Source organism: Mirounga leonina, unplaced genomic scaffold (assembly GCF_011800145.1).
Source record: "Mirounga leonina isolate KUSES-001 unplaced genomic scaffold, KU_Mleo_1.0 Mir_101664, whole genome shotgun sequence".
In the NCBI taxonomy this organism is placed as follows: domain Eukaryota; kingdom Metazoa; phylum Chordata; class Mammalia; order Carnivora; family Phocidae; genus Mirounga; species Mirounga leonina.
This window is the reverse complement of record NW_023270175.1, coordinates 7,024,606-7,049,353: the sequence shown is the minus strand read 5'-3', so window position 1 is coordinate 7,049,353 and position 24,748 is coordinate 7,024,606. Positions and strand designations below refer to the sequence as shown.

General features: G+C 37.6%; 2 pseudogenes; both read right to left on the bottom strand.

Annotated features, from left to right (window-relative positions):
• Positions 1-177: 177 nt before the first annotated feature.
• LOC118010796 lies at positions 178-4,870 on the bottom strand (annotated as a pseudogene).
• A 9,407-nt stretch (positions 4,871-14,277) lies between these two features.
• Positions 14,278-14,428, bottom strand: LOC118013627 (annotated as a pseudogene).
• Positions 14,429-24,748: the final 10,320 nt, after the last annotated feature.

The window sequence follows — 24,748 nt, the reverse complement described above, 5'->3', positions numbered from 1 at the left end:
TAAGTGTAGTTACCATCTGTGACAATACATAATTACAATACCATTGACTCTCTTTCCTAGGCTATACTTTTTTTTTTTTTTTTTTTTTTTTTTAATTCTCGCTTGGAAATTTTACTCGTCCTGGGGAAAGGAAGGCAGACAGCCCCTACTTTCTGCTGAGGGTGCCACAAGCCCTCACTATTTCCGGTTGCCGTTGATAGGGAGGTTCCCATGCTTGGAGGAGGCCAAGAAGGCCTTGAGCTTAGGCAGGGTGCGGAGGCTCCTAGGTAGGCTGAGAGCAGCAGGGAGGAGTCCAGGCAGCTGAGGGCCAGGACCTGGTGAATCAGCGACAAGTCCAGCAGGTTGAAGTCTGCGAAGGAGATCCTGTTGCCCATGATGAAGGCCTGAGCCCCCTGGTTCTGGGACAGCAGGGTCTCAAAAGTCTTCAGGTGCCCATAAGTGCCTTCACATACTCCTACTTGCTTGCCTCCTAGTAGTTGTAGATGAGGATGAGGTATTTGCAGTGGATATTCTCCATGCCATCATTCACCATGTCCACCAGGGCCACCTCCCACTGGTCCTTCCCAGACAGCCCGAAGGAGTGGCCTGGGTATCACAGGATGCCATCAGACTGGTACAGGGTAAGGTCTCCCTCCTGGAACGTGGGAAGTTGCCCATACAGACAGGAGGCCTTGAGGGAGCCCTGCAGCCAGGTCTCCACCTCCTCCTTCCAGCTCTGGCTTCGAACAGGGGAGTAGACCTCGGTGACAGAGCTCTTATGCTAGACCTTTCATCCCCAGGGCTTATTTATTTTATAACTGGAAGTTTGTACCTCTTAACCTCCATCCTCCTTCCCTCTGGCAACCACCACTTAAGGAAGTTTAGGTAGAAACATGTTGCTGATTTAATAATGAAATTAAAAAGTATAATGCCTGTGTTTGCTTCCTTCACAGAAAATATTCTATGACTCTCTGTACTTCCCATATTATTTCAATTTTGATGATAAAGTTTCTGGCAAATTGTTTTATATGAAAATTTGAACTGACTAGAAAAAAAAATATCTCAACTTGATTATTTGCCTTACCAAACAATTTACAGTTTACATAGTTCCTCTGGCATTTAAATTTTTATTTATTTTTTTTCCAAGTTTTTATTTAAATTTCTTTCTTTCTTTCTTTCTTTCTTTCTTTCTTTCTTTCTTTCTTTCTTTCTCTTTCTTTCTTTCTTTCTTCCTTTCTTTCTTTCTTTCTTTCTTTCTTTCTTTCTTTCTTTCTTTCTTTCTTTCTTTTTAAGATTTTTAAGTAATCTCTACACCCAATGTGAGGCTCGAACTCACAGCCCCGAGATCAGGAATTTCATGCCTTATCTACTGAGCCAGCCAGGCACCCCTCCTTTGATTTTTTAAAGGGAGAAATAATAAAAATAAAAACTTCTATGCTTTTAGTTGCACATTTATTACACAAAGGAAGGAATACCTGTATGAGGTCTCTATTCATCCAGGAAAAGCCTATTTTTATCAATTACTGTTAGCTTTATTAAACTCTGGGTAAATTTTTCTAAGTTCTAAGAATATAGTGGACAGAAAAACCAGATTTGCTGTTAACTGAAAATGTCTTTGTAAAAACTTCAGTAATGAAAATATTAAGGGTAATGTCTACTTTTATTGAAGTATGCTATTAAAAATATCTTGCCCTATTTGTAACTTGCCTTGTGCTTTTCATATTATACTTTGATTTTTTTCAAGTTCATTAACACATCAGTGGGAAATTGAATTTAAAGACCATGTTTTTCACACAGCACTTTTTATTATTTTCCTGGCAGTTCTAAAATGAAATGTGAACTTTGGTAATGCTAAAATATCAAAACATGTTATTTTTCTCCAGCATATTATTGGAGGACTTTAATCTTTATTTTCTTTAATTGACATGTGACAAATCTGTTTATCACAGGCATTTTCTACTACATGGAAAAATTGCTAACCTGTGGGAGTGACAGATGATTTTGAGAATATAACTTTAATCATTATGTCTTTTGTTACCAAGTAGGAAGAATGCATTAGATAATGGTAGTTCTTTTTGTGACATTTCATTCTGTCAACGTTTCCATGATAACCTCTTATATAATATAATTCAAGTTTATTAACTGCATATGTTTACTGTAAGTTAAAGTTTCTCCTAAAAAAAAGCTTTGGCAATTACATTTCAACTTTTCATTGAAAATGGGGTTTCATTGTACTGATCTTTCTCCTATATGTTTATAAGTGTTACTTCACTTATTCCCAGGATCAACACATTTTCTGGTAAATTCTTTTAAGACCATAAATACTGCTCTGATTTCTATATTGTTGATCACAAGCCAGTCTTATAAATTTGTGGATACTTTGCTTATGATTAGATGAAGACTGATAAATTATGACTACATATGCAAGCCAAATGAGCAATCCCTCTGTGTGCACACGTTGGAAATGAATGTTGATTATATTTTGTTTTCTTAATGACTCCATCTTTCATCTTTCAATTCCCCATCCCTCTCCAAAACACACACTTTGGGATATCCATGATTATGGTAGTTCTCAAATCTGAAAGTGTTCAGACTTCCAGATTCTACTCTACTTAGGTAATGGGTATTTTTCATAGCACATAGAGAATTTACTGCTAGTAATTTAAAATTTTTAAATTTCACAGGATACTTGAAACACTAAACAAATTCCCATTACTCAGTAATTTTTATGCAGTAGAGAATTGGGCTGTGGATGGGAAAAACAGTAATCCTTCTTTTAACAAGACTCAAAATAACTTAATTGTCAATTAACCTGAATTTTCTGTTGTCTTTCAGAAAAAATGAATTTAAGTAAAAGGGAAATTTTTGCTGAGTATTTTGGGGCCAATTAATATTCAATTAAATATTATCTAAACCTTCTACAACCATAGAACTCTGCCATCAATTCTAAATTCAGCTTTTACTTACAAAGTGAAAGTAGAGAGCTAGATCTTAAGTTGGATGGTTGTCAAATGTTTGGTGTAGGTAATGAGATAGTTGCTGTAGGCTGATATTATTTATGGAGATTGGGGAAATCTTAAAATGTGACCTGAAATATGGGTATCAGTTTCCAGTAGGTAGGTAGGGAAGAGGAAGGCATTCCAATTGAGTATAATGGTACAAGTGGTCTGACTGGCCAAGATGCAAGGGTAGAATTAGGATATGGGTTTGGCTAGACCAACAGATTCTTATATTAGAGCAAGGAACAGGTGCATAGACACGTCAATCAGGTTGTGCTCCCAAAAGATTAATCTTGTAATATTGTATACAATGAACCACAGGTGAAGAGCGAAGACAGATGGATCAGTCAATTAGAATACTCTGTATTTGTTCTGGAAACATATGAAAATGTCAAGAATTGGTTGGTAAGAAGCAATGGCAATTTAAAGGATGGTATGGGACTGATTATGACTTGAGAACTGGTTCTGAAAGCCAAGGAAGAAATAACCAAAGACATGGAATAGTCAGCATCTAAGTGATTGTATACTGTGCTTTGGGGGCAGCATGACAAAGGGGTTAAGAATGTGGGCTCTACGTTTAAAGTACCCTAGTTCTAACTCTCCCTACCAGAGTGTCCTCAACTGTAAAAGGTGGTTTATTGGAAGGCATACCTTATATAAAGTCGTAAGTGAATCAATATGTATTATGTTCCTAGAAGAGAGTATTAGTGTAAAAAGGGGTGATAGGCAAAATTATTGACTCACTGACAGAAATCAGAGAGTCCGGCAAGACCCTTCACCATGTGCCTGCTAGGTAGGAACGTGAACCAGCATATTTTAGAAAGCTTTATAGCTATAAGGCACCCATAAAACATATTTCATTCAATTGTCTCTTAATCAGAGATTAATTCAGAGCACCCTATTCTCTTAGCTTCCTACTAAAATTAAGTTATTTGACTTGCTCCATAAATCATGCTTCCTGTTACATCATTACATGTCTCTGTACCATACTGATGAGTAGCTGTAAGTGCACCTGCAGCTAACCTTTATGAGTGAAGGACACCTACACACAAACAATGCCAAGGCAGTGTGCCATGTTCTGAATCAGGCTTGGCATATATGACTCTAGGAAGGCAATTTTCTTCAGTTTATGTAAGGCCTGTTGATATTATTGCAGTTTATTTGCCTGTAGAGTCCATTTACATTGCCAAAAGATAAGTTTGACACTTTCATTTGTACCGACACAGCCAATGAATATACAATTTTTTTGTTCTGCATCACCTAGTCTCCTTGATGCAAAGTCGCTCAGTAAAGATTTTTTCTCGATCAATTTTCTCATCTGCAAGCAAACATCCACCCAGCCAGTGGGAGTTTTCCTGCCCTTGCAACAGATTTATACCCCCTGGGTTTTCACGATGTGGCATGCTTTGCAAGGAAGTCAGAATAAATTAAGAAAAAATTTAGGGGCTGCCCAAATAGCCGTTTTCCAGTCTGGGTACCAGAATGACTGCTGCTGAATATTTTTCTCCTTCCACACCAATAATTCTTTTTACACATAAACACAAGGTGTTCATAGGAGATCTCTTTGAGAAACTTGGGTTGAGATCGTTTTTTTTTTTTTTTTTTATAGAGATGTTACAACTCTAAATTTTTGCTTACTCCTCTTATGCTTCTATACATTAAAACAAGATTTGGGAAACACTAGGACTGAGATTGGCTTTCAAAACCTGAATCTTTCATTTAGAAAACCACAGAGCTACATATGAATGTAAAATATGAAAAAGGCTATATATAGGAGAAACCAACAGTACTTTCTGAATTACATAATCCGCAAGACTCCAGCTGTTTTCATGTAATGGTTTGTCTTACATACATCTTACTTTCTTATCGCATCCAGTAGTCTTCCTCGACATTTCACGCTGGATAAGTGTTAGTCAGAAATATCTTAGAAGGGGCGCCTGGGTGGCTCAGTTGGTTAAGCGACTGCCTTCGGCTCAGGTCATGATCCTGGAGTCCCGGGATCGAGTCCCGCGTCGGGCTCCCTGCTCGGCAGGAGTCTGCTTCTCCCTCTCCCACTCCCCCTGCTTGTGTTCCCTCTCTCGCTGTGTCTTTCTCTGTCAAATAAATAAATAAAATCTTAAAAAAAAAAAAAGAAATATCTTAGAAAACTTACACGTCCATCCAGATGCATATATATATATATATATATATATATATATATATATATATATATATATAACTTGTCAAGTTTTGAGTATTAACTAGTGACAACTATTGTAGTAAATTAAATTTATTCTAGGAGACTGAGACTCAGGATAGGGTACTTAACTCCCTGAGAGGCTGAGATAATGTTGGTGTTTTCATTTCAGACTACATCTGTCCTCAACTTTGCTTTATCTATGCAAGCAATTTTGTAGGCTAGTGCATTAGGTAAAACCTGCAGTGTTCTTGTGGATATAGGAATTTCACATTGGATTTCTTTGTGGTTATCATAAGGGAATATTCTATTCACAATTTTAATTTATAAAAATTTTAAAGGACGCAAACAATGAATCATGGAACACTACATCAAAAACTAACAAAGTACTGTATGGTGACTAACATAACATAATAAAAAATTTTAAAAAATTTTAAAGGAAAAGCCATTCAAATAATGGGAGGACTTTAGCAATGCTGTATTATATACTATTGGTTTGCTAAAGTCACTTAAAAGGAACTTCTATTAAGGCATTCCCAGAACTTCCATTATGACACCCATGCTTTGGTAGAGAAGGAATGCCTGACTATGGAACATGACTATGTTATTATTTATTTATTTGCATATGGAACTTCCCATCATTAAAAAACAAAATGGTTGATCAACCAAGCCATGAAGTGGAGTCTGTAGGACCACTCTCAAGTTGGTGCTGAAGCCACAAATAATTTGTCCAAGCATGGTGCTTACATGCCAGTAGCAATTGTCTTCCTGGCTGCCACTTCTCCCTCAGGCTATTCCTATGTCCCCATGAGTAGGTCACAGTGATCATTGGGTTAGGAGAAGAAGACTCATGTTTGATTTATAGAAGGTTCTGCAATCAGACAGTATGCTATCACAAGGCAGAAGTCATATTACAGCCCTACTTGGGAATATCCCTAATGGGTAATAAGAAAGGACAATCCTCCATGTGAGCAGAGCTTCAAACTCCAGTGTTTATCTGGAGGCCCAGTTCGCCTGCAGAGCAAAATGTCCTAAAGAATGCATCTACACTAATTCATGGACAGTAGCTATTAGCATGAACAGATGGTCAGGGACTAAACAGGAACAAAAATAAAGGATTGATGACAAGAGGTTTGGGAAAGAGGAATTTGGATGGACCTCTTAGAACGGTCTCAAATGTGTAGATATTTGTGTCTTGTGTAAATTCTCCCTAAATACATTTACTGCAAAGGTGCCCTTTCAATAATCAAGTAGACAAAATGACCTATACGGTGGATGTCAAGTAAACTTTTATCCTCAGCTACCCCAGAGGTTATTCAAAATAGCTCACGAAGGAAAAAATGGTCTTGGTGGCAGGAATGGAAAGTATGCCTGTGCTCAATTACATTGACTTTCCCTCCCCAAGACATTCCTGGCTATCATCACTGTTGTGTCCAAAGTCAATCTATAGCAGTGACCAATTCTGATCCCCTCCATTTATTGGAGGGTGTCAGATACCTGCCATCATGGTTGTGAGGGGTTGTGGAGAGAGTTGTCTTCATTGGAATAGAAACTTATTTTGGATATGGATTGTCCTTCATTGTTTGCCATATTTCTGCCAGCATCACTGTCTGTGAACTTCTTGCATACCCTAGTCACCATCCTGATTTGCCATACAGCACTGCTTCTGAATGAAGCATGAATTTATGGTGAGAGTGTGTGGGCCAGTGGGCTGACATTCCCAGGATTCCCTCCTTTTATCTTATCACTCAGAATACTATTCCCCAATCTCTATCTCTAGTTTTCATTTCCGTTTTTCACACCCACTTTTCAGTTTCCTATCTTTATGTTTTGGCTCATGCAGTTCCATCTGCCTTCACAGTCTTTATTCCTTATCAAAATATTTATATTTTTTGAGACCCACTCTGAGCATTGCACACGCTCCCTAGATTCCCTTTGGAATTTTGCCCCTACTTTTCTACTGATACTTAATTTAATCAATATTGTGTTGTAGTCACTTGCATATTTGTCTTATTACTTTGCAGGATTGGAAGTATCACATGGGCAGAAATTAGGTCTTATCCTTCCTTACATCAGCTGTACATCCTTGTGCCCAGTAGGTACTCAATAAATATTTATTGAATTTAATCGTATCAATAACAAATAGCTTTGTAATACTGAATGCAGAGATGAGTAAGAAGAGAAACAAGGCAACAAAATATTACCTTAGTGTAATATTTCTTTTAACCAGTGCTCATTATATGGCTATACATATAAATTAGCCTGGAAAAGAGATAGTCACCCTTTCTGATTTCATCCACCAAAAGTTGTGAGGGAGGCATGAAAATGTGGTAATAGAAACCTTTCTTTATGAAAGTGGCTAAGATTCTCTACATAAAGGAGAAAATATGGACAGAAGGCATTTGAGAACAATTTTTTTTCCAAACTACAAAAAATGCTGTAGAGTTGAAAGGATACATTTTATTCCAAAATTTGAGTAAAAATATCTAATGTTTGATATGCAGAAAAAAATATTTCTATGCCCCTGGTCATATGAAAAGTTTTTTTATTGTAGTTGAATAGACAATATACTGGGTCTATATTCCACCAAGATTAGAGCAAGGAGGATTTTTGTCTGTGTTTCTTTTATCTAAGGTTGGAAATCGAGTATGTGATATGGAATAAATGGACTTTCTTGCTGTCTTGGCCTTTGATTTCCTATATCTTTTTTTTATTATGTTCAGTCAGCCAACATGTAGTACATCATTAGTTTTTGACATAGTGTTCAATGATTCATTAGTTGCATATAACACACAGTGCTCATCCCAACACGTGCCCTCCTTAATACCCATCACCCAGTTACCTCATCCCCCCAATGCCCATGATTTCCTATATCTTAATCACTTCTTACTTTTGTGAAACACCAGGGTTTCTGTGAATATATATAATTCTAAATGTTTTTATTCTTGAATTGCATGCACGTATACAGAAGAAAGCTTTGAACATCAGAACTTAATCAAAAATAAAAACAACTTAAGCTGTCTATAGGATATGCCATAGGTTTATGAGTAGTATGCATTACTGTGACAGCTTTCTTTAAATATGTCAAAACTTGCTCTTGATACTTTCTTTGCTTTATTGACTATCTGAAAGCAGATGCATTCAGTCACATGAACTCTGGCCAACCAATATACAGCTTCTACTTAGAAGGTACATCCCTTATAAAAATATAAGCAAGAATATTGGATATTGTGTGATGAATGGTGTTCGACTACATCATAGGTGCATTTCAGCTTAATGGCTTATGGAAAGAATATGCATAAAGTTAGGAATGTCAAGGTACTGATGAAGCATTAGACTAAATCACATCCACTTTCTATGGGAATTATGCAAGAGAAAACCATGATCTAAGGGTAATCATACTGTATTTATGGTTCATTTTTTTTTCTAAATGAAGAATTTTATTTAGGAAGAAGGGCAGAAAAGTAATGACATGATGTAAATTTGCTACTTAGCTACAAGAAGATGCACAGTTTCAAAACAGGAATTCAATTTAGTTGGCCCCTCAGACTGGTTGATGGATGATTTGCCCTGTTCTTATTATTCAGAGATTGAGTGGCACAAATACACGCTTAATGAGCTGGGATTGCCCATTGACATCTATTGCATTAGCTGGTAAAAAATAATTTCTGTTGTTTATAGGTTAAAGTAAAGGTGTTCTGGGGACAGTTTATTTTTATTTTATTTTGTTTTGTTTTATGTTATTTTTAATTTTATTTATTTTCTTTCATTTGCCATTAAATTAGAAAGTGTAACTGAATCATATACTCATTTGAAAGATATTGTTGAGCAAGCTGAAATTCACATTATTGCTGTAAAACTTATCTTGGATTTACCCTTAATTTTTTTTAATGAGGTTTACTTTTTTGGCCTAATGCTTCACCTTTATCATATCTGTTTATCATATCTATCATATCATATCTAGGATAAATTTTTCTTATACATATGGTGCAATTGAGAAATGAAATAAAGATTTAAAGCAATTATTTGGATAATTCAGTATCATGAAATATGCTTCAAGGGAAAGCAGGGTGTGCAGATATTCATTAACCATAGTGCTGGTCTAGACAACCTAAGTGTCCTGAGATGGCGGCTTGGATTTTCATATGGCCAATCATAATCTTCTTTGTGGCTGTTCAATTCATTATTTAGATCACAGGACTAATGAAATGTCACCATGGTTTTAATCTCTACACAGTTTCTCTCATTATTCCTCTTCACCATTATCAAATGTTGATTAAGGCCTTACAACTAGATCTTGGAAATATTAGATAAAATACATAGTCTCTGTCCTTCAGCAGCATAGTTAGGGAGATGAGATGTACTCATAAAAATGTAACAGTCACTGGCCATATAAAACTTGCCGATCCAGTGGTGTGAATGTAAGAGCTATAGTAGCACTTGACTCCAGATTGAATTGAAACTCTGGCCAGCTTCCTTAAAAAGAGGTAACAGGGACAACTGAGCACAGATTTTCATGAGATAGGTATAAATAATTTACTGCTCTTCACGAATAGATCTAAGAGCATCCCCACACAAGAACAAGTCACTAGTGTTTTCTCTGTCTTAGTAGGAGAAAGAAATTTTATGAGGTGACATCATAGAATGCATGACTTCTGTTTATCACATTCTCTGACTTTAAACTAAACTGCACCTTGCCATTTAGTCTTCATTCCGATCTTTTTTTTTTTTTTTTAAAGATTTTATTTATTTGACAGAGAGAGTGAGAGAGCACAAGCTGGGGGAAGCAGTAGGAGGAGAGGGAGAAGCAGGCTTCCCGCCGAGCAGGGAGCCCGATGCGGGGCTCGATCCCAGGACCCTGGGACCATGACCTGAGCCAAAGGCAGACTCTTTACCGACTGAGCCACCCAGGCGCCCCTTCATTCCGATCTTTAACAATGTATATTAACTTCCCTCTATCTTTTTCCCTCCCTTATTGATTTTTATGCTTCCTGCCCTTAATACAGTTTCTTTGATAAGTTTGACACAAAGCTTCATGATTTGCTCTCACTAATTTTCCTCATTTTCTTGCAATTGCTTGACACTTACAATGCTGATGGGCTACTTCATTATGCATTTTGTCAACTTATGCTTCAAAATTTCTAAGCCTTTTAGTAATTATAATCCACATTCTCTGGGAAGGACAAGAGGCCTCATCTTGGGAGCAGTCAGGGGAAGCGGAACCAGAGTCCCTTTGTCACAGGTTCCTCCATATAGGACCTAGATCCCTACCTACTGTAAGGCTAATTCACTTCTTCCCAGGTGCTGTACTCCTTCCTTCACGTTCTAGCTTGAAACATAAATTGGCTTCTCTTTCCCACATCCCCAAACCGAACTCAGTCCCTGCCTTCAGTCTCCTTCTATGAAAGATCCCAGATACATATTTGATTTTTACTGACACCTTTGTGATTGCTTTTGTGAGGATTTAACGACTTTTCATGCCCTAACTGACTGCTAGATTATTTCTCCCTCAGGATTTGATGTCTCTGACAAAGAAACATGCCTTTGGAACACAGCGAATTTAGACAAAATGTTATGGTAGTAAAATCAAAATAAGTTAAGATTCTGAAGTGACTTCTCACCTCCCAAATTAGTTGTTAGTGTGACACCAGACATGGCATATAAGAGAATGGGTTTGCATTTTGGGTTGTTATAGTTCAACAAATGTTTGTGCGTGTGTCAAACGGCACTGATTTAAAAAAACAGCCAACTATGTATGCACTGTCAGCTTACTAGGTGCACAGAGCCAATTAAAATGACTTTTACAAGTGCCTATAAAATGTGCACCTGTTACCTTTCCCATGTGCATAGAAAGAGAATATGAATTCTTAGCCAAATTAAAACAAGATATATGAGTGGGAAAGTAGTGCTGGTCTGGGAATAAGTTGAAAAAGGAATAAAAGTAGTATATGGCTATTTGGTACTCAGAATTAAAACTTATAATTACATGCTACTTACATATATTTGAAGTGTTCCATCGTTGCCTCTGATAGAAGGAGTGAGGAGTTGAATGGCTTATAAAAAATTTTTATTAGAACTTAGTAAATAATGATTTAATGCTGGCAGTAGCAACAGCAACAAATATTTTGCCACCTGACATTCATACTGTGTCCTGAGACCCTTGTTCAAAACAGTAGCTACAATTTTGGCATGGAATGCCCTTGATAACACTAACGACAATGTAATTGTTTAAGAAGTAACACAATTTCAACCTGTCCGAAGTTACAAATGAAAAATAAGCCCTAAATTTAATATTTAAATTTATTTATTAAATTAAATTTACTATCTTAAGTATTCTTATAACTATCTCTACTTATTTATCATGTGCCAACTATGAAGGTATAAAGACAATCATGGTGAAGTGATGAGGGGAAATGAAAAAAATGAAGCAAAAATGTGGATAAATAAACAACAGATTCTATAGATACTGGAGAAGAAATGCATTATCAATCATGTACCTTAGGAACTCTGTCTACATTTGTGGGGCATCTAAATCTATTTAAGCTCTTCAGTGGTGTGTAAATCATGGAGATCAGAAAGATTTGAATGATTTTAAGGCATCTTCCAAGCTGCTTGGCACTTCTTTCAATGTATTTTCAATGAATTTTTTAATTTCTCTTGTCATTTTTTCACGGATCCTTTGGTTATTGAGTAGTGTGTTCCTTAATGTTTCCTTATAAAAATTACACATAAATCTCTGAATCCAATGTATACCACTGAAAATATATTTAGAAGTCTAGATGAGATTTTTAATCTGTTTCCACATTAAAAAATATCCAATATCCTTTTATTCTTCTTGTAACCTTTATTTATGGGGTAGCTGACTTCGATCAAGATACTTTCTTTCATTCTTTAACAAGCTATCTTTGATCTGATTTAGAACAGATTATGCCGTTTTTAAACTTCTTTACACCACAAACGTATTTGTAAGATTTTTGTGTGTGTGTGGAAAGGATAAATTTTGTTCTGTGATAGCATTATTAAAGGAAATAAATATTTGAAAACTCAAAAAAATTTACACATATTTGTTAATTTCCAAATTTCTTTGCTATTTCTAATTTCACCCCATTGTGATTGCAATACATAGTTTGTATTATTTCAATCTTTTTAAAATTAATTGAGGCTGGTTTTATGGTCTAACACATGATCTTTCCTGGAGAATGTTCCATGTGCAGTTGTGAAGTGTTTTTATTCTGCTGTTATTGATAAGTGGTTGTTGGTTTGTGATCTTTTCTTATTTTTATTTTTTTAATTATTTTTTTACTTTTCTTTTTTTTATAATGTCAGCATCTACAGCAGTAAACTGCCTTCAAAGAACTGCTTTAGCAGGATCCCATATGCTTTGGTAGCTTTTATTTTCATTTTCATTTGGCTTACAGTTTTTTTCAATTTTCACTTATCTCAAAAGTTTAGGGGCGCCTGGGTGGCTCAGTTGGTTAAGCGACTGCCTTCGGCTCAGGTCATGATCCTGGAGTCCCGGGATCGAGTCCCACGTCGGGCTCCCTGCTCAGCAGGGAGTCTGCCTCTCTCTGACCCTCCCCCCTCTCATGCTCTCTATCTCATTCTCTCTCTCAAATAAATAAATAAAATCTTTAAAAAAAAAAAGTTTAGAAGAAGTTCGGATGTTTCAGAGTGTGCTGCTCAATTTCCAGTTCTCCTTCTATTATTAATTTTGAATTTCATTCCATTGTGTTCGGAGATGACACATTCTATTATTTTAATTCTCTTAAACCTACTGAGGTTTGTCTTCTGGCTTGGCATGGAGTCGGTCTTGGGGAAGGTTCCATGTCAGCTTGAGAAGAATATACGTTATGTTGTTGTTGGGTGGAGTTCTATAGATGCCAGTTAGAACTAATTGGTGAATAGCATTGTTCAAAGTCCTTTATTTCCTTGTCGATCTACCTCATTGTTCTATTACTGGGATTGGGGTATTGGAGTTCTCCACTGTTACTGTTGGATTTTCTATTTCTCCCTTCCTGTATGTTAGTGCTTGCTTCATGCATTTATTTTGAAGCTTTGTTTTTAGATGCATACATGTTTATAATTGCTATATATTCTGGCTGTATTAATGCTTTTCTTACTATGAGACATCCCTTTTTAACTTCTGTAGACAGGATATAGTGGCATCTCTTTTTAATCCGGTCTATCTTTGTCTTTTGATTGAATTGTTTAAAATATTCACATTTAATGTCATTAATGATATAGATTAATTTATGTGTGCCATTTTACCTTTTGTTTTCTGTGTCCATTTTTCCTGTTTTTCCTTTATTGCTTTATTTGCATTTAATTAATATTTTCTAGTGTAATATTTAAAATTCCTGTAATGACCTTATTACTGTATTTTTCAGTGAATTTCTTGGTTTATCTAGTGTTCATAATATACATCTTAAGAGTCTACTTGAGATCTATACTAACTTAATTCCAGTGAGATACAGAAATCTTACTACTATCTAGCTTCCTTCCTTTTTTATGTATTATTATTGCTATATATAGTATATCTGCGTATGTTCCAAACTCAATTACTTTGTTGTCATTATTACTTTATACAATTTTATATCTCTTAAGGAAGCTGAGGGAACAAAGGAGAAAAACTATACATTTATAGTTTGTTATACTAAACTTTTTATTATAAATGCATTCTAGTTTTGATGACTTAGAGCCCCAAATACACACATATATATGGTTTAATACAATTGCTTTTTATATCAGTTGAGAGAAGAAAGAACAAGAAATATGCAATTAGAATGTCTTTTATGAGGGTGCCTGAGTGGCTCAGTTGGTTGAGTGTGACTCTTGATCTCAGCTCAGATCTTCATCTCAGGGTTGTGAGTTCAAGTCCCACATTGGGCCCTACTTTAAAAAAAAAAAAAAAGGATAACTTTTATAATTACCTACATGATTACCTTAACCAGTGCTCTTTGGTTTCTTGTGTGCATTTAAATTACTCTCTGGTCACATGTTTTCAGCCTAAATAACTTCCTTTAATAATTCTTACAAGATGAGTCTGATAGCAGCAAATTCTCTCCATTTTTGCTTATTTGATAATATCCTTATTTTTTCTTTGTGTTTGAAAAAAGACTTTTTATTGAATACAATATATTTGGTTGACAGGTTTTTTTTCTTTTAGCACTTTATATATATCATCCTGCTGCCTTCTTGCCTCAGTTGATTCTATTAGCAATAATCGCGCCTCAGATAAATCTCATTGGCTACGATACTGCCACTGCGCAAAGCTGCCTCAGTTGATTCTGATGAGAAGACAGAATGTTAGTCATATTAGCGTTCCATTTACATGATGAGTCATTTTTCTGACACTGATTTCAAGGTTTTTTTCTTTGTTCCTGGTTTTCAACATTTTTTTTATTCTTATGTTAATCCCCATACATTACATCATTAGTTTTAGATGTAGTGTTCCATGATTCATTGTTTGTGCATAACACCCAGTGCTCCATGCAGAATGTGCCCTCCTCAACACCCATCACCAGGCTAACCCAACCTCCCACCCCCCTCCGCTCTAGAACCCTCAGTTTGTTTTTCAGAGTCCATCATCTCTCATGGTTCGTCTACCCCTCCGATTTCCCCCCCTTCATTCTTCCCTTCCTGCTACCTTCTTCTTCTTCTTTTTTTTTCCTTAACATATATTGCATTATTTGTTTCAAAGGTACAGATCTGAGATTCTACAGTCTTGCACAATTCACAGCGCTTACCAGAGCACATACCCTCCCCAGTGTCTATCACCCAGTCACCCCATCCCTCCCACCCCACCCCCCACTCCAGCAACCCTCAGTTTGTTTCCTGCGATTAAGAATTCCTCATATCGGGGCACCTGGGTGGCTCAGTCGGTTAAGCAGCTGCCTTCGGCTCAGGTCATGACCCTGGAGTCCTGGGATCGAGTCCCGCGTCGGGCTCCCTGCTCAGCGGGGAGTCTGCTTCTCCCTCTCCCTCTGCCTGCCTCTCTGCCTACTTGTGCTCTCTATCTGTCAAATAAATAAATAAAATCTTTAAAAAAAAAAAAGAATTCCTCATATCAGTGAGGTCATATGATACATGTCTTTCTCTTTTTGACTTATTTCGCTCAACATAATACCCTCCAGTTCCATCCACGTCATTGCAAATGGCAAGATCTCATTCCTTTTGATGGCTGCATAATATTCCATTGTGTATATATACCACCTCTTCTTTATCCATTCATCTGTCGATGGACATCTTGGCTCTTTCCACAGTTTGGCTATTGTGGTCATTGCTGCTATAAACATCGGGGTGCACGTACCCTTTTGGATCCCTACTTTTGTATCTTTGGGGTAAATACCCAGTAGTGCAATTGCTGGATCATATGCTAACTCTATTTTCAACTATTTGAGGAACCTCCATACTGTTTTCCAGACTGGCTACACCAGCTTGCATTCCCACCAACAGTGTAGGAGGTTTCCCCTTTCTTCGCATCCCCACGAACATCTGTCGTTTCCTGACTTGTTAATTTTAGCCATTCTGACTGGTGTGAGGTGGTATCTCATTGAGGTTTTGATTTGGATTTCCCTGATGCCGAGCGATATTGAGCACTTTTTCATGTGTCTGTTGGCCATTTGGATGTCTTCTTTGGAAAAATGTCTGTTCATGTCTTCTGCCCATTTCTTGATTGGATTCTTTGTTCTTTGGGTATTGAGTTTGATGAATTCTTTATAGATTTTGGATACTAGCCCTTTATCTGATATGCCATTTGCAAATATCTTCTCCCATTCTGTCAGTTGTCTTTTGGTTTTGTTGACTGTTTCCTTTGCTTTGCAAAAGCTTTTTATCTTGATGAAGTCCCAATAGTTCATTTCTGCACTTGCTTCCCTTGCCTTTGGCGATGTTTCTAGGAAGAAGTTGCTTCAGCTGAGGTCGAAGAGGTTGCTGCCTGTGTTCTCCTTTAGGATTTTGATGGACTCCTGTCTCACATTGAGGTCTTTCAACCATTTGGAGTCTATTTTTGTGTGTGGTGTAAGGAAATGGTGCAGTTTCATTCTTCTGCATGTGGCTATTCAATTTTCCCAACGCCATTTGTTGAAGAGACTGTCTTTTTTCCATTGGACATTCTTTCCTGCTTTGTCAAACATGAGTTGACCATAGAGTTGAGGGTCCATTTCTGGGCTCTCTATTCTGTTCCATTGATCTAGGTGTCTGTTTTTGTGCCAGTACCAAACTGTCTTGATGATGACAGCTTTGTAATAGAGCTGGAAGTCCGGAATTGTGATGCCACCGGCTTTGCTTTTCTTTTTCAACATTCCTCTGGCTATGCGGGGTCTTTTCTGGTTCCATACAAATTTTAGGATTATTTGTTCCATTTCTTTGAAAAAAGTGGATGGTATTTTGATGGGGATTGCATTGAATGTGTAGATTGCTCTAGGTAGCATTGACATCTTCACAATATTTGTTCTTCCAATCCATGAGCATGGAACGTTTTTCCATTTCTTTGTGTCTTCCTCAATTTCTTTCATGAGTATTTTATAGTTTTCTGAGTACAGATCCTTTGTCTCTTTGGTTAGATTTATTCCTAGGTATCTTATGGTTTTGGGTTCAATTGTAAATGGGATCGACTCCTTAATTTCTCTTTCTTCTGTCTTGTTGTTGGTGTATAGAAATGCCACTGATTTCTGTGCATTGATTTTATATCCTGCCACTTTACTGAATTCCTGTATGAGTTCTAGCAGTTTTGGGGTGGAGTCTTTGGGGTTTTCCACATTAGGTATCATATCATCTGCAAAGAGTGAGAGTTTGACTTCTTCTTTGCCAATTTGGATGCCTTTTATTTCTTTTTGTTGTCTGATTGCTGTGGCTAGGACTTCCAATACTATGTTGAATAGCAGTGGTGATAGTGGACATCCCTGCCACGTTCCTGACCTTAGGGGGAAAGCTCTCAGTTTTTCCCCATTGAGAATGATATTTCCTGTAGGTTTTTCATAGATGGCTTTTATCATATTGAGGTATGTACCCTCAATCCCTATACTCTGAAGAGTTTTGATCAAGAAAGAATGCTGTACTTTGTCAAATGCTTTTTCTGCATCTATTGAGAGGATCATATGATTCTTGTTCTTTCCTCTGTTAATGTAGTGTATCACATTGATTGATTTGCAGATGTTGAACCAACCTTGAAGCCCAGGGATAAATCCCACTTGGTCGTGGTGAATAATCCTTTTAATGTACTGTTGGATCCTATTGGCTAGTATTTTGGTGAGAATTTTTGCATCCATGTTCATCAGGGATATTGGTCTGTAATTCTCCTTGTTGATGGGGTCTTTGTCTGGTTTTGGGATCAAGGTAATGCTGGCCTCATAAAACGAGTTTGGAAGTTTTCCTTCCATTTCTATTTTTTGGAACACTTTCAGAAGAATAGGTATTAATTCTTCTTGAAATGTTTGGTAGAATTCCCCTGGGAAGCCATCTGGCCCTGGGCTGTTGTTTGTTGGGAGATTTTTGATGACTGCTTCAATTTCCTTAGTGGTTATAGGTTTGTTCAGGTTTTCTATTTCTTCCTGGTTCAGTTTTGGTAGTTGATACATCTCTAGGAATGCATCCATCTCTTCCAGGTTATCTAATTTGCTGGCATAGAGTTGCTCATAATATGTTCTTATAATTGTTTGTATTTCTTTGGTGTTGGTTGTGATCTCTCCTCTTTCATTCATGATTTTGTTGATTTCTGTCATTTCTCTTTTCTTTTTGATAAGTCTGGCCAGGGGTTTATCAATCTTGTTAATTCTTTCAAAGAACCAGCTCCTAGTTTCATTGATCTGTTCTTTTAGTTTCTATTTCATTGATTTCTGCTCTGATCTTTATGATTTCTCTTCTCCTGCTGGGTTTAGGCTTTATTTGCTGTTCTTTCTCCAGCTCCTTTAGGTGGAGGGTTAGGTTGTGTACTTGAGACCTTTCTTGTTTCTTGAGAAAGGCTTGTATTGCTATATACTTTCCTCTTAGAACTGCCTTTGCTGCATCCCAAAGATTTTGAATAGTTGTGTTTTCATTTTCCTTGGTTTCCATGTATTTTTTTAATTCTTCTTTAATTTCCTGGTTGACCCATTCATTCTTCAGTAGGATGCTCTTTAGCCTCCATGTTTCTGACTTTCCTCTTGTGATTGAGTTCTAGGTTGAAAGCATTGTGGTCTGAAAATAGTCAGGGAATGATCCCAATCTTTTGGTACCAGTTGAGACCTGATTTATGACCTAGGATGTGATCTATTCTGGAGAATGTTCCATGGGGACTAGAGAAGAATGTGTATTCCGTTGCTTTGGGATGGAATGTTCTGAATATGTCTGTGAAGTCCATTTGGTCCAGTGTGTCATTTAAAGTCTTTATTTCCTTGTTGATCTTTTGCTTAGATGATCTGTCCATTTCAGTGAGGGGGTGTTAAAGTCCCCCACTATTATTGTATTGTTGTCAATGTGTTTCTTTGCTTTTGTTATTAATTGCCTTATATAATTGGCTGTTCCCATGTTAGGGGCATAGATATTTACAATTGTTAGATCTTCTGTTGGATAGACACTTTAAGTAGGATATAATGTCCTTCCTCATCTCTTATTACAGTCTTTGGTTTAAAGTCTAATTTGTCTGATATAAGGATTGCCACCCCAGCTTTCTTTTGGTGTCCATTAGCATGGTAAATGGTTTTCCACCCCCTCATTTTCAATCTGGGGGTGTCTTTGGTTCTAAAATGAGTCTCTTGCAGACAGCATATCGATGGGTCTTGTTTTTTAATCCAGTCTGTTAGCCTGTGTCTTTTGATTGGGGCATTTAGCCCATTTACATTCAGGGTAACTATTGAAAGATAGGAATTTAGTGCCATTGTATTGTCTGTAAGGTGACTGTTACCATATATTGTCTGTGTTCCTTTCTGGTCTATGTTGCTTTTAGGGTCTCTCTTTGCTTAGAGGACCCCTTTCAAGATTTCTTGTAGGGCTGGTTTTGTGTTTGCAAATTCCTTTAGTTTTTGTTTGTCCTGGAAGCTTTTTATCTCTCCTTCAATTTTCAATGACAGCCTAGCTGGATAGAGTATTCTTGGCTGCATATTTTTCTCATTTAGTGCTCTGAATATATCCTGCCAGTCCTTTCTGGCCTGCCAGGTCTCTGTGGATAGGTCTGTTGCCAATCTAATGTTTCTACCATTGTAGGTTACATATCTCTTCTCCCGAGCTGCTCTCAGGATTTTCTCTTTGTCTATGAGACTCGTAAGTTTTACTATTAGATGTCGGGGTGTTGACCTATTTTTATTGATATTGAGGGGGGTTCTCTGTGCTTCCTGGATTTTGATGCCAGTTTCCTTCCCTAAATTAGGGAAGTTCTCTGCTATAATTTGCTCCATTATACCTTCTGCCCCTCTCCCTCTTTCTTCTTCTTCTGGGATCCCAATTATTCTAATATTGTTTCGTCTTATGGTATCGCTTATCTCTCGAATTCTGCCCTCATGATCCAGTAGTTGTTTATCTCTCTTTTTCTCAGTTTCTTTATTTTCCATCATTTGGTCTTCTATATTACTGATTCTCTCTTCTGCCTCATTTATCCTAGCAGTTAGTGCCCCCATTTTTGATTGCACCTCATTAATAGCCTCTTGATTTCTACTTGGTTAGATTTTAGCTCTTTTACTTCTCCAGAAAGGGTTTCTCTAATAACTTCCATATTTTTTTCAAGCCCAGCTAGTATCTTTAAAGTGATGATTCTGAACTCTAGATCTGACATCATACTAATGTCCGTATTGAGTAGGTCCCTGGCAGTCGGTACTACCTCTTGTTCTTTTTGTTGAGGTGATTTTTTTCCATCTTGTCATTTTGTGCAGATGTGAATAGATTAATGAGAGAACAAAATGCTAGCAGAGTAACCACGTCCCCAGAAAATATACTCTAAACAAATCAGAAAAGACCTGAAGCAGTGGAAAAAGAAACGGAAAGAGAGAAAAAAGAAAAAGATAAAGATAAAAACAAACAAAAAGCAACAAAACAAAACAACAACAACAAAAAAACCAGAATGTGATCAAATATGATCATGCTGGTATATAGATCAGTGCCACACACTAGATTTGGGGTGTATTTTGGTCTGTTAGAAGAAAGTGCCTCCCAAAATTTTAAAGAAAGAAAAACTTATATATGTACAAAAATAAGGGTTATGATGAAGGGATGGAATATGGCTGTAAAGATGGAAATTATAAAAAATTTTATAAAAGGAATTTATAAGAAGTTGTTTGAAAAAAGAAAGAAGAGGATTTAAAAAAGAAAAAAGAAAAAAAAAGGGAGAGAATGTGATCAGGCAGGGGAGTAGAAAAAACCATATACTAGAGATTTAGGGTATATCTTAATCTGTTAGAAGAAACTATCTCAAAATTTTTAAGAGAGAACAACTTATATATATATATGCCAAAAATACGGGTAACTACTATGAAGGGATAGAATATGACTCTAAAAATGAAAAATAAAAATGTTTTTTTAAAAAAAGGGATTGATAAGATGTTCGTTGAAAAAGGGAAAAAGAAAAATTAAAAAGAAAAAAAGACAGTTAAAAAACATTAACTTTGAAAGACTAAAGGATCATGGTAAAAAAGCCATGAATTCTATATGCAGTATTCCCCTAGGGCTGGAGTTCTGCCATTCGCATTGATCGGTAAACTTGGTCTTGGCTGGCTGTTCTCGCTGATCTTCTGGGGAGGGGCCTGTTGCCGTGGTTTCCAAATGTCTCTGCCGGAGGCGGAATTGCCCCGCCCTTGCCCCCTCCCGGCTAAGTAATCTGCTCGGGTTTGCTCTCCGGGCTTTTGTTCCCTGCGAGCTTTCCGTCCAGCTTTGGAGGCGGAGAGTGAAAATGGCGGCCTCCAATCTCCGCCCCGGAGGACCCGAGAACTCGGGGCCCCGCTCCTCAGTGCGCCCCCAGAGAAAAGCAGTCAGTCACTCCCGTCTCCCCGGTCTCCGGCCGCACTCCGTGCTCACCCGGCCTGTGACCACGCGCCTCTATCTCTGGCACCCGACCCCGGGTGGAGTCTCCAAACCCAGCAGATCCCTGCGGTGTGCTCTTGCGTCTGTCCTCCTGGGGGAGGAAGGTGAGTCTCCCTGGATCTGCTGCTTGTTGGGTCCCTGCTGGAGGAGCAGTGGCCCGACTGTGCCGCGGATCATGGTTTATGGCAACCCTGAGCTGAGAGCCCGCGCCTCGGCTCTGTCTCTGCAGCCGGCTTCCCCGATCTGATACCTGGGAGCTCTGCCGCACTCAGGCACCCCCGGTCTTTCTGTGACCCCGAGGGTCCTGAGACCACACTGTCCCAGCTTAGCCACTGGAGCAACATCCCTCAGAGGAACCCACTTCTAAAAGTTCCAATTTTGTGCTCCGCGGCTCTATGACTTGCCAGAAGCGACCGACGGAGGCCCCTCCCCCGCCGTCTATCCTCCCGAATATCGCCTCGGATTCACTTCTCTGCACGTCCTACGTTCCAGAAAGTGGTCGCTTTTCTGTTCAGAGAGTTGTTGCTATTCTTTTCTTCTATCTCCTGTCGAGTTCGTAGGTGTTCAGAATGATTTGATCCCTATCCAGCTGAATTCCTGAGACCAGACAAAATCCAGGTCTCCTACTCCTCTGCCATCTTTCTCCGCCCTATAATTTCTCTTTATTGATTGTCTCTAACTGATGAAACTTGCCATACTGGCTTCCTTTACTTCCTTAAGTGTGTGTGTGTGTGTGTTCTTTTTTTTTTTTTTAGTTTTTAAAATGTGCTTAAAACGGGTGGATTGAAACAGTTGTCTGTTACATCCCACATCCAGACCCTTACGTGAAAAGTTTATGTTCTCTGATTTTTTTTTCCTTTTAAAGGTTCACACAACGTTGATTCTTTGCATATCTTGCAATTTTTGTTGAAAACTAGTCATTTTAGGTAATGTAGCAAATATGGATTCTGATTCCTTTCCCTCTTGGTTTTGTTTGTTTGTTTTAATTATTTGAATAGAGTATTTGAGCAAAGTTTACTTCCTTTGCTTATGAAGTTGTTGATGTCACTTCCCAGAGGCACAACTGTGGGCATGCATGCAGTCACCATGGGATGGGAATGGTTTTAGTTCTCTTTTCCTGATCTCTATTTTCAGCTGTCTGCTGCATTTAGTTTCACATGCAGTTGTTAGGTTCCACTAATTCCCCCCTGATTGCTCTATTGTTGTTGACAAGGTCTTGGGACATAAATTGCTCTATAATTGGATCCTTTTAAACTTGTGTAGGTGTAGTATTTGAATTTTTTTCTGACCCCAGAAAGGCACTTCTTAGTTGTCTTTTTCCATAGCCCTCTCTGGTGAAGTGACATAGAGTTTAGCTTGTTGCTCTTAACTAAGAAGAGCTATTGATTTTCAGAGTGCCCTGAGGCCTGAACTTCCTCAAACTCTGTTCAAATAAAGTCAGTTCCTTTGGGGGAGGTTTGGAGTCCTCTTGTGGACTGCTTCTTTCCCTGCACAAAATCTCTGAGCCACTAGTCCAGTTGCTGGCCAGAAGTGATAGTCTCTGATCTTCTTGAATTGTCTCATTCTGTGTGGAACCTCTGTCCTACTAGCAAGATGTGATGATGAAAATTGGTGCCCTAGTATTTCTTGGTCTGTTGTGCTTGGGAGCTGGGTGAAGGGAGGGAGTCCCTGATCTCTTGGCTTCACCCTCTAGGAATTTAGTCTCTGCAAATTAAATTTGGAGAAGATGAGAAATGTTGGCATCCAGTTCCTCTTGATGAGGTGCCCTATCCCTTAAATGGGAGCTGAGGGAGAAGGTAGTTTCATCCCCTTGGTCACACAATTTCATATTTGACTTTCTGTTAAGCTGAGGTAGGGACAGGTGGAGGGAGCATATCACTGCTCAAGGGCGACAGACTCTTGCTATTATTACCAAATTTTAGTAGATTTTCCCAAATAAATATCCCATCACTTGCTGTAGGTCCTTATGACAATTTCCAGAGACCTTACTTTTTAAAAAAAATAGCTTTTACCAATTAGGCTGGTATCACTGGGTAGCAAATCTGTAGTCTTCTTATACTGCCATACCAGAAGTGAAACTTTATTCCTTCTTTATTTTTCCTCCTGTCTTAAAGAGTCTTGTTATCTGGTTGCCTTATATCTGAAACTGCACACATATATATCTAATATTTATCACTAGGAAAAGGTTGGTAAATATAGAAAGACAGCCAATTATAATTGCCTTTTTTTTTTTAAAGACTTTATTTATTTGAGAGAGTGAGAGAGAGCATGAGCAGGGGGAAGGGGCAGAAGAAGAGGGAGAAGAAGGCTCCCCACTGAGCAGGGAGCCCGACATGGGGCTCCATCCCAGGACCCCAGCATTATGACCTGAGCCAAAGGCAGGTGCCTAACCAACTAAGCCACCCAGGAGCCCCTGTTTTCTTTTATAACATAAGCATTTTATCTTTGATATTTGATATTAGCAACATGATCATATTTTTTCTTCACAGAACTTATGCTATTTAGCACTGTTCTTTGTCTTTTAACTTTTAGAATACTGTTGTGCTTTCTTCTGATTTCCTGATCACTTTCAGCAGTTAGGTAGAAATTTATGCAGAACCATGGGAAATCAATAATATGTCAAAGTTAGTTTTAGCAATTAGGGGAAAATTCCTACATTTTTTTTAAAGAACTAGTAAACGAACAACTGGGCTAAGGGCATTTCCACAAAATGTTTTTTTGTTTGTTTGTTTGTTTTTTATCTTGAAACAACTTCTATGATCTACAATCCTGACTTTTTCTGATTCAGGTTCAATTCCAAGGAGTGCACATTAAATTCCAACTCTTTTACCTATCAAATAATCTTGAGTTTCATAACCTCTCTGATCCATGCTTTTCTCAGCTGCTAATGAGAATAAATGATAATTACTCTTCCTTATAAGGTTGCCACAGGGACTTGATGAGGTAATGCAAATGAAAGCTCTTATAAAGTGAGAGACAGATGTTAGAACCCATTGTGATATTTTTGTGTGGAATATCCCAGGGCCTTAGAATGCGGACTTACAAGTACTTTATTGTATACACCCCACATGGGACAAAATACATTATATTATATTTCAATAAGTAATAAACTCTTAGAACTCTAATTTTGATGTTTTTAAAATGTACAAAAACTTTTAAATGTCAGTAGCCTGAAGGCACAACAAAAAGCAGCTTTCTTTAGTTAATGCAGTTACTAGTTACAGACGGCCCAAGAGAGAGAAGCAAATTAAAATATTTAATATGTCTAGTCCATGATAAATTTTTTCCTTACCTTTGTTCTTTTTAAAGAATGAATTCTAAAGAAAAGAGGAGTATTATTTCCACCAGTCTAATTTTCTATGTCTTGCTTTGGGATTCTAAGTTTTTTGATTAGCCACAGGATATGATGTCTAATATCTAAAATCTACATTTAGTCAAAGGTTACATTTATTTCCCAGGAGCTAATTTCTCATTTCTGGTAGCACACAGGCACACAAAATAAAACAAAAAAGATTTGCTACAGGTAATAAGAAAAAAATGTTATTTTGTGTAATTATTCTAAAGTTATGGGTAAATTGTAATAATGGCAACACTCTGAACTATCCTA